The sequence below is a fragment of the Triticum aestivum genome, chromosome 4D, assembly GCF_018294505.1.
Source record: "Triticum aestivum cultivar Chinese Spring chromosome 4D, IWGSC CS RefSeq v2.1, whole genome shotgun sequence".
Lineage (NCBI taxonomy): Eukaryota > Viridiplantae > Streptophyta > Magnoliopsida > Poales > Poaceae > Triticum > Triticum aestivum.
This window is the reverse complement of record NC_057805.1, coordinates 459,138,709-459,149,348: the sequence shown is the minus strand read 5'-3', so window position 1 is coordinate 459,149,348 and position 10,640 is coordinate 459,138,709.

Genomic DNA, 10,640 nt, shown 5'->3' with positions numbered 1-10,640 from the left:
GATGAGTCCAACTCGTTGTATGAACTTCAAGATGGCAGGCTCAGGGGTTGTTCCGTTGGTGACAGTATTCCGGACCCTTTTGAGCCGCCGAGCCGGGTTGGAATCTTCATGGCCGGTGCACAGCCTGTTCAAAACCCTGCCGCTGGGTCAGGAAACCCGGTGCCCTCGCTGGCCCAGGTGCTGATGGATCTCACGGACAAGATGACGGCCCTGTTGACCGCCACGGTTGACCCGGCGGATCAAGCTCAGCATGACGCGGAGGTGGCGCAGTTAAAGTTAGATCTAGTAAAAGCCAAGGAGGATCTGGCGGCGGAGGGGATCAGGATGGCTGCGGAGAGGGCGGCTCTCGACGCCCAGACTCAGTTGATTCAGGCGCAGTCCTTCCAGCTCACGATGGATCAGAACGCGTCCAATGAGGTCATGAGAAGGAGGCATCAAAAGGCCCAATCTCGACTCCCTCCGGTCTACGATCCTCGAAATCTTTTCAACACGCCAGGTGCAGGGTCTAGTAACCCGCCAGAGATCATAGTACTCGGAGCTGGGACACCAATTCAGCCCCAAGTAATGGGACCGCCCCGGGTAAACCCTGCCCTGCCTCAGTATGTGCCAGTACCACCGGGTCATTATGCCAACCCGCTGGAAAACATGGTCGCCGCGGCGGCACGGCTGGCGGCTCTCCCAATCGATGGTGACTCTCCAACGGAGGTTGAAACCCGCCGGGTCAGGGAGCTCCTTCAGACAGCTCTGGCGCAGCAGGAGGCATACTCTTACAGCCGGGACAGGATCCATTCAACCCCTCGTCCAGGACGGAGCCCGAGTTATAGCAGACACATGGTTTCAGCGACCGGCTCAAGTAATGTCCGACGCCATGACTTGCCCCCTGGCCATGGCCCGGCTCATAACGGAGCCTTTCATGCAGCAGACCAAGACAGAGCATGGCAAGAGGCGGAGCAGGTGCCTCAGTTGACGGCTTACCAGACACCCCCGGCTTATCCGACGACTTCCGTCGACATGGGTATCCCTACGAGGACTGGAGGTGTCCCTTGTTTAGTGCCGGCTCTCCGCAACGAACGTCTACCCAAGGACTTCAAAGGGCCTAGGAAGGTGCCTAATTACACGGCTGATTTGCAACCCGGAGCCTGGATCGAGAGTTACGAGATGGCTATGGAATTGCTGGAGGTCAGTGAAGCGGCGATGGCCAAGTACTTCACCATGATGTTAGATGGGACTGCCCGCACTTGGTTGAAAGGGCTACCACCGAATTCCATCGGGTCTTGGGCTGAGCTGAAAGCCCGATTCATCCAAAACTTCAAAGATACCTGTAGGCAGTCTATGTCAATTGTGGATTTGACTAATTGTAAACAGCAGGAGGGTGAGTCTACGACACATTGGGTTCGCCGGGTAAAAGAGATAATACATTCATCTGATAAGATGGATGCCGGCTCTGCAGTCTTAATGTTGGAGCAAAATTGTCGTTTCCTGCCCCTGAAGATGAAACTCAGGCGGCTTAAGCGCGACTGCAATGATATGGGTACGCTGATGGCGGCTCTCGTCAAGTACGCCGACTCTGATAGTACCAAGGACCCCGCTTCAGAATATGAAAGGACAGGGAAGGGAAAGAAGAACGACAATGGCAAGGGTCCTCAGCATAACCCGGGGAACCAAGGAGGTGGCAAGCGTAAGGCCGACGGCAGCCTAGAGTTCGTGGCCAACGCCAGCTCACAGGGTAATAACCAGCGGCGCAAGGGGAGGCCACCTCCCCGAGCCGGCGGGTCAGGCCCGATGCTGGAGCAGCTGTTGAATGAGCCTTGTCCAAGGCATGGCTCTAGGGAGAAGCTAGCTACTCATCTATGGAAAGATTGTGCAATCATGAAGGCCTTTAAGAATTCCAATGCCTTTAATGGCAACAATGGCCCGGGCGGCGGCTCAGGCGCCGGCGGCTTTCATGGCCCGGGCGGCGGCTCAAATTCCAGTCCTCAGAACGGTCAAGGGGGCTTTAATCAGCAGTCTGGCCAGGGTCATCAACAGCAGCAGGGGGTTACCAGACCAATCCAAAGCTGCTTAACGGTGGACAGTATCACGTATTTACCACTAGTCTGTGTAAGCGAGATCAGAAGCTTCATAAGAGGGCTGTGAATGCTGTTGAGCCGGCGGTTCCACGCTATTTAAGATGGTCTGAGCAGCCTATTGTGTGGAGTAGGGAGGATCACCCTCCCCGGGTTGATAATCCGGGTCACTTGGCCCTGGTGGTGGCTCCTCAGGTGGGAGGATATAAGTTCACTAAGGTGCTCATGGATGGAGGCAGCAACATCAACATCCTCTATTATGAGACTTTCCGTCGTATGGGGTTGATTGATAAGAACCTCAGCCAGTCCAATACTATTTTCCATGGTGTGGTGCCTGGTAAGTCGGCTTATCCAGTTGGTAAGATCAAGTTGGAAGTGGCCTTTGGAGACGAGTACAACTACAGGGTGGAAAAATTAACCTTTGAGGTGGTCAAGATAAGAAGTCCGTATCATGCCATATTTGGGCGGCCGGCTTACGCCAAGTTCATGGCACGGCCGTGTTACGTGTATTTGCATCTTAAGATGCCGGGTCACAGTGGGACCATCACGGTTCATGGCAGCCGGAAGGTGGCCTTGGAGTGTGAGGAAGGCGATGCGGCTTATGCAGAATCTGTTTGTGCAACAGAGGAGTTGAAATTTTACAAGGACAATGTTGACCCAACAGATATGACCTCTCTGAAAAAGCCAACTACGGAGCATGAGCCGGCAATGAAATTTAAGTCGGCTGATGAGACTAAACTTGTTGATTTTGTTCCAGGTGACTCATCTCAGCAGTTTAGCATCAGTGCCAATTTGGATCCGAAATAGGAAAGCGCGCTCATCGAGTTCATCCGTGAGAACAGGGACATCTTTGCATGGAAACCTTCTGACATGCCAGGTGTACCTAGAGAACTCGCTGAGCACACTCTCAATGTTGATCCGAAATTTAAGCCGGTCAGGCAATTCCTTCGGCGGTTTAATGAGAGAGGCGGAAAGCCATTGGTGAAGAGGTGGCCCGGCTCTTGGCGGCCGGGTTTATTGTTGAAGTCTTTCACCCAGAGTGGTTAGCTAACCCGGTGCTCGTGCTCAAGAAGAATGGCACCTGGCGGATGTGTGTGGACTACACGGACTTAAACAAGGCATGTCCGGCTGATCCTTTTGCCCTCCCCCGTATTGATCAAATCATTGATGCTACGGCGGGTTGTGAGCGCTTAAGTTTCTTGGATGCGTATTCTGGATACCATCAGATTAAAATGGCAGTTAAAGACCAGGAAAAAACAGCGTTCATCACTCCCTTTGGAGCCTTCTGTTATGTGTCTATGCCTTTTGGGCTCAAGAGTGCACATGCGACTTATCAGCGTTGCGTACAGAACTGTCTTCATAACCAGATTGGGCGCAATGTTCATGCCTATGTGGATGATATTGTGGTTAAGTCAAGAGAGAAGGAAACCTTGATAGATGATCTGAGAGAAACCTTTGATAATCTCCGGGTCTACAAGATGATGCTTAACCCGGCCAAGTGTGTTTTTGGTGTTCCTGCAGGCAAGCTCTTGGGTTTCCTGGTTTCTAACGGAGGCATTGAAGCTAACCCGGAGAAGATCAAGGCAATCACCTCTCTGGCTAAGCCGGCATGTATAAACGACGTCCAGCGCCTGGCGGGTCGTATCGCTGCTTTAAGCCGGTTTATAAGCCGTTTGGGTGAGAAGGCCATGCCATTGTACCAGTTGATGAAGAAAACTGATGACTTTGTCTGGAATGATGCTGCTAATACTGCTTTTGAGGATTTGAAGAGACAGCTGGCGGAGCCCCCAGTCCTTGCTGCTCCAGTTGACAAGGAGCCTTTATTACTATATGTAGCTGCTAACACACGAGCCGTCAGTGTGGCTGTGGTTGTGGAGCGCAAGGAAGAGGGTAAGGAGCATCTGGTTCAGAGGCCGGTTTATTACGTCAGTGAAGTGCTCCTCGAGTCCAAACAGCGGTATCCACATTGGCAGAAGCTTGTTTATGGTGTGTTCATGGCAAGCCGGAAGCTTAAGCATTATTTCCAGGGTCACCCTATCACTGTGGTCAGTTCTGCTCCCCTTGGAGATATCATCCAAAACAGAGAAGCCACAGGAAGAGTGGCTAAGTGGGCTATAGAGCTCGGGCCTCATGGTCTGAAATATGTACCATGCACTGCTGTTAAATCTCAAGCCTTGGTGGATTTCATCAACGATTGGACAGAGCTACAAGTGCCCGAAGAAAAGCCGGATAACACATATTGGACTATTCACTTCGATGGGTCCAGGCAATTGGAGGGCTCGGGGGCTGGAGTTGTATTGGCTTCCCCTAAAGGTGACAAGTTTCATTATGTGCTACGGTTGATGTTTCCTTGCACTAACAATGCGGCTGAGTACGAGGCCTTGCTCCATGGTCTTCGGATGGCTAAGGAGATGAGCTTGAGCCGGGTAAGGTGCTTCGGCGACTCAGACTTAGTGGCTCAACAAGTATCAGGCAAGTGGGATTCCAAGGACCCTCTCATGGCGGCTTCTCGCCGTGAAGTTGATGCCATTGCTGGACACTTTCAGGGTTATCAAGTAGAGCACATCGACCGCAGGAAGAACGAGGCGGCTGATGCATTAAGCCAGCTGGGCTCTCAGCGAAAATCGGTGCCGCCTAATACTTTCCTGGACATCTTGCATAACCCTTCTGTTAAGGTACCTACAGAGGAAGACTTGGCTGTCCCTGACCTGGAGGCACAGTTGGTGGCAGCTCTTCACATCACCCCGGACTGGACAGTGCCCTACTTGGCTTACATGACCCGGGGAGATTTGCCTGAGGATGAAACTTTGGCCAGACAAATAACCCGGTGGTCTAAGTCAATGGTTGTTATCAATGGTGAACTGCATCGCCGCAGTGTTACGGGAGCGTTTCAGCGTTGTGTCTCCCCTGAGGAAGGTCAAGAAATCTTGCGTGAGATTCACGAAGGGGATTGTGGCCATCATGCCGGCTCAAAATCCCTTGTGGCCAAAGCTTTTCGTCATGGTTTTTATTGGCTGACGGCTCATGCTGATGCGGAGGACTTGGTCAGTAAATGTGATGGTTGCCAGAGGTTCTCGCGACGGGCTCATGTGCCGGCTCAGGAGCTGAGGATGATACCAATCACTTGGCCATTTGCGGTCTGGGGGCTTGATATGGTTGGGCCTTTTAAAAGGTCCAAGGACAAGAAGACCCACCTCTTGGTGGCAGTTGACAAATTCACAAAGTGGGTTGAAGCAGAGCCAGTTAGCAAGTGTGACGCAGCCACGGCGGTTCAGTTCATGAAAACGGTGATATTTCGCTTTGGCTTTCCACACAACATTATAACTGACAATGGTACCAATCTGTCCAAGGGCGCCATGGAGGACTTTTGTCAACGAGAGCATATTCGACTTGATGTTTCATCAGTGGCTCACCCTCAATCCAATGGTCAAGCTGAGAGAGCTAATCAGTAGATTCTGAAAGGCATCAAGCCCCAGCTTTTGGTCCCTTTGCAACGGATGCCGGGTTGTTGGGTGGAGGAGTTACCCTCCGTGTTATGGAGCATCAATACTACTCCTAACAGATCTATGAGTTATACGCCTTTCTTCATGGTTTACGGAGCGGAAGCAGTCCTCCCTAGCGGCATCCGTCATGACTCACCTCGAGTGGCGGCTTATGTTGAGGCGGATAATGAACAGGCGCGCCAAGATGCTCTTGACTTGTTGGACGAACAGCGTGATGTGGCAGCAGCTCGCTCAGCGATTTACCAACAAGACCTGCGCCGTTATCACAGTCGCCGGGTTAAATCCCGGGTCTTCCAGGAAGGTCATCTGGTGCTCCGGCTCATCCAAGATCAAACAGATGTGCACAAGCTATCCCCGCCTTGGGAAGGACCCTTTGTGGTCAGCAAGAACTTGCACAACGGGTCATATTACCTCATTGACATCCGGGAGCACAAAGATTCACGCAAGTCGGAGGAGGAGACCCGTCGACCGTGGAACATAGCTCAGCTTCGGCCTTATTACACTTGAGCCACCGGCTCTCATAATGTACATATTTCTATAGCCATGTATATATTATGATAAGCAATAAAGCAGGACCTCTGTCCTTTTTTCTCCTCCAAAGGTAAATGTGTTGTTTCCGTTACAAGATCGCATGGTAACTTGGAGGTGGATCTGGCTTATGATCGTATTCGAATCTAGCCGTACGCAATATAATCACTTGGGGGCTTCCTGTTCAAACATAGGTCGTATTCGAACCAAAGAGAACATAGCTGTCGATACCCATTTGATTGGCAAAGTGCCGAGCTCATTGGGGAGTTTTCTTTGATCATATTTGAATCATAGCTCAACCCCCTTTGGGAACCGACGTGGATCGTATTCGAATCAGCGTCGTTAAACAACTCTTAAGGTCATTTGGGGGCTTCCTATTCAAACATGGGTCGTATTCGAACCAAAGAGAACATAGCTGTCGGTACCCTCTTGATCGGCATCGCCAAACCCACTGGGGGCTATATGATCGCATTTCGAATCTTAGCTTAACCCCTTTGGGACGGGTCTCTGGTCGTATTCGAACCGGAAGCCCCTAAGTTTTGATTTTCTGATTTACAACAGGTTCTTCTGGTTGTATCAACAGTATACACGGCGGTTCTTATTCCGCCGACTTAACTTTGATTCACAGTGTTAGTCACACACAATCAGCATTATCAAAACTGGTAAACCGGAGTGGAGGTACCAACCTATTCTCCGGGTTACATAAACCGGAAGTATACTTGAAGGCCTGTAAGTATGCTATTATGGTTACATCAAGGACATAATTGAGGACCAGTCTTTGGTAACTTAGATTCATATTCCGGGTTATATGTATGAGACTATGATTCTCAGTGCGGTAAGCCGCCTAGAGACTTGTGACTTGTTTTTCTATGCAGGATGGTTAAAGACAGTTGTTCGAGCTTAAGGAAAATAAATGATCAATTATGACCCGGAAGAAATATAAGGAAGCAACTTCAATGGAGTTAAGCATTCAACACGTGCACAATGGCACGAAAAAGTTAAAATGTTGGTCCTACTCTATTACAAGACTCCCCGAGTCCAAAAGGGTGAAGCATTGTTTAACAAGCATAATCATGAGCCGCCTAAAGAGTCAAGATGCTTGCCGGGTCGAAGCTTCCGGCTCATCCCTCTCCGCTCCTCCGGCTGTTCCCATGACCTGGAAGGTTGACGATTTCCATTCAATGCCGCTCAAAGCTTCAAATTGAGCTTCCTCGTCAATTAACCCGGCCGGGTCAATTTCCGGGGCAAAGGTGTGCTTACGAGTCGGCGGGACCAAGCTGATGGCTTCATAACGCGGAGTGGGGATCCTCTGATTCTCTGCGTCGTAGCCCGGCTGGTATTTGGTCAGATCGGTGTCATTCCCAATCAGGGTGGCCACCGGGCGCACGATCTTCACACAGGCAGCAAAGTCTTTTTGGTCGAAGGGGGTGCCGTCTTCCTTCAGGCTGGGGTAACCAAGTGCAATGTCAGCCGGGTCTAGCTCTGGAAGGAAAGCCTTGGCCCGGCTCAGAGCAGCTATGGCTCCGGCTCTTGCAGAGGCCCGTCGCAGCTCTTGGAAATGCTGAGGAAGAACGGCAAGCCGGCAAAGTACGTCCGCCAGGTGAGTCGGAACCTCATTGGATAGGGCCACCACGGCCAAAGCGCGCTGTGACCCGGTGTAGAGTTGCTCCACCAGGGTGTACACGGCCTTCAGCTTGGTCAGCACGTTCTGATTGAGGTTGGCGCTTCTGGGACCTGTTTAACAAAGTGAGATAAGCCGTTATCAATGATGGGAGTTATGAGACATAAAGACTGTAAACTTGTTCAAAGCCTGCAGAATGACTTACCGAAGATTGCGGCGACCATCTGTGATACATGGCGTTTTAAGCCGGAGAGTTTGGCGGTTCTTTCCGTCAGAGCCTTCTCTGCCTGTTCGGCCCGGCTTACAAGAGCAGCCTTTTCTTCGGCCCAAGTCTTCCTTTCAGCTTCAAACTTCTTCTTCAGCTTCTCTTGAGCAGCAATGCTGGATTCAAATTTGGCGTTGGCCTTCCGGGTCTCAGTTTCCTGAGTCTTCAGGCGGTTCTTCAGCTCAGAGATATCAGCCTCAAACTTCTTGCAAGCAGACTGTACAATTTCCGGGTTATAGTATGAATAATTATTATGCAATTTTAAAGTCCCAAGCACTTTCCAAGCAAAGACACTTGGCACTTGGGGGCTAATGCATGTTGAAAGTTTCTATCTACAAAGTTACCGGTTCATGAAACTAAGCCGGAAGTTAAGTCTGCAACATATTTTATCATAAGTAGTAGACTTGGGGGCTAGAGTATGGTAAAGATAACTATGCAGTAAGCAATAGAGTGGTACCTCAGACTTCTGCTGTATCTGCTTCACCATGTCAATCTCCAGGTCCCGGCTGCTGTGCACCTGATTCACATAGCCGGAGATGATATCTCTGATGCTCAGGTTGGCGTAGTTGGTGATGTTCAGCTTGGCCCTGCGGCGCTCTAGCAACTCTTCCTTCGCAGAGCATTTAGCTAGCGCAGTGGGTCTCCCCGGCTCGACCAACTCCGTCCGGGTGATTACCACGTCCGGGTCATCGGCCGGCTGAGCCGGGCTGGAGATGTCCGGGTTGGTGGAAGTCTCCATGGCTGGCTTGTCGGTTGGAGCGGTGGCTTCAGGAGCAGAGGCAGCTGGCGGCTCTTGAGCTGAAACCTCCGGCTCAGGCAAGACCGGCTCTTCGACCGGTTTATTCTTCTTCGCCCTCTTGCTGAGTTTTTCCTGGGCACTGAAAGGACAAAAGGTTAGTACAAAAGTATGAGTAAAGATAAGCACAACAAGAGATGATCATCATTACCCGGGTACGGTCTTGAAAGCCGGCAGGTTCGATTGCATAGAGTCACCAGAGGAAGGTGAAGTTTCCTGATAGTTTGAATCAGAAGAATTGAGCGGTTGACGTATAACGCCCGCCAAAGGATGAAAAGGATATAAGTGGTAACATCGGTCCGGCGCTTCCTTGACGCTTCAGGTAAGCCGGAGGAGAGGTCTGCATCCTTGTTGGTCCGGGTGTGCCGCCGACTCTCATGAATCTGTTGCTTCAAAAGAAATTGAGGATCTTGATAAGCTAAAGGATGTGAAAATCTTACTTTCCGGGTTACTCTTCGGACTTTCAGCCTTGGCAAGGGCTCTGAGTCGGAGGAAAGTGTCATTACCTCTTCAGTCACCGGGTTACTTGCTCCGGTGTCATCCTGCTGATGATCAGTATCAAAAAGGTGGATAGGAATAAACAAGAAACAAAACAAGAGCTTACAGGTTCAGGGGTTACCTCTGACTCGGAGCTGTCACTTAGTTGAAGCAGCTCTGAGGCAGTAGGCCTGCTTCCCTTCTTGCGGGGAGCGGCTCTCCTTGCGGCTTTCTTAGCCTTTCTGGCTTTTTTAGCCGCCTCATGGTCATACTTGACCTTCCAGAATTTATCATCAGCCTGAAAAATACAATGAAGACTTCTTAAGGTTCAGATGAAAACTATCTAAGGAGAAAATAAGGTGTTCAGATCAGTGGCTTACCGCTGGGGCTGGGTTAGTCTTGCAGAAGGGGCTTAAGCCGGTCCTCCCACAGCCGGCTAAGCTCTCATTCAGGAGAGACTTGGTCATGTCGTCCACAACGTCCTCAGGAAGATCATTGGGGCTGTGCCGCAGAGGGTCATCCTTCCGGCCCGTGTAAGCACACATTAAGCCGGGGCGCCGGCTTAAGGGGATCACCCGCCAAGAGATCCAGACCCGGACCAGATCAATGCCGTTGAGGCCATTTCCCAGGAGAGCCTTAATTTTGTTGATGGTGGGGATCAGAGGTTGACGCTCGGCTTGAGTCAGCTTATCCGGCAGAGAGTGATTTGGCTCCAGACGCAGGGCACGAAAGCTGGGCAGAGGGCTCTCGTCAGCCGGAGAAGTGTCCTGGCAATAAAACCACGTCTGGTTCCAGTCCTTCGGATGGCTTGGCGGCTCAGCATAAGGAAAGAGGCAGTCTCTCCGGCGTTGAATGAAGATTCCACCAAGTTCCAGACTCGGCCCGTTGGCACACTCGTTCTGGCGGTTCAGATAAAAGAGCTCTCTAAAGAGCAGCAGGCTGGGTTCTTCTCCAAGATAGACTTCGCAGAATACTTGGAAGTTGCATATATTTGACACGGAATTGGGTCCTATGTCTTGTGGCCGCAGATTAAAGAAATTCAGCACGTCTCTAAAGAATTTTGAGCCGGGCGGTGCGAAGCCCCGGCTCATGTGATCAGCAAAAATCACTACTTCACCCTCCCTTGGTTGCGGTCTCTCCTCCGACGGGTCAGGGGCACGGTAAGACATGACATCTTTCTTGGGCAAGTGACCCGTCTTCACGAAATCCGCTAAGGTTTCGTCAGTAACATTGGATCTCATCCAGTTGCACGTGATGGGTGCCTTGGGAGCCTTGGGAGGCATTGTGAAAGACGGAAGCCTATGATAAAAGGAAGTGTCCGGTTCAATTATAAGCCGGAGGAAGTTACAGTTCAATGTTTAAAGTGGCGGCTTATGAGAGGGGC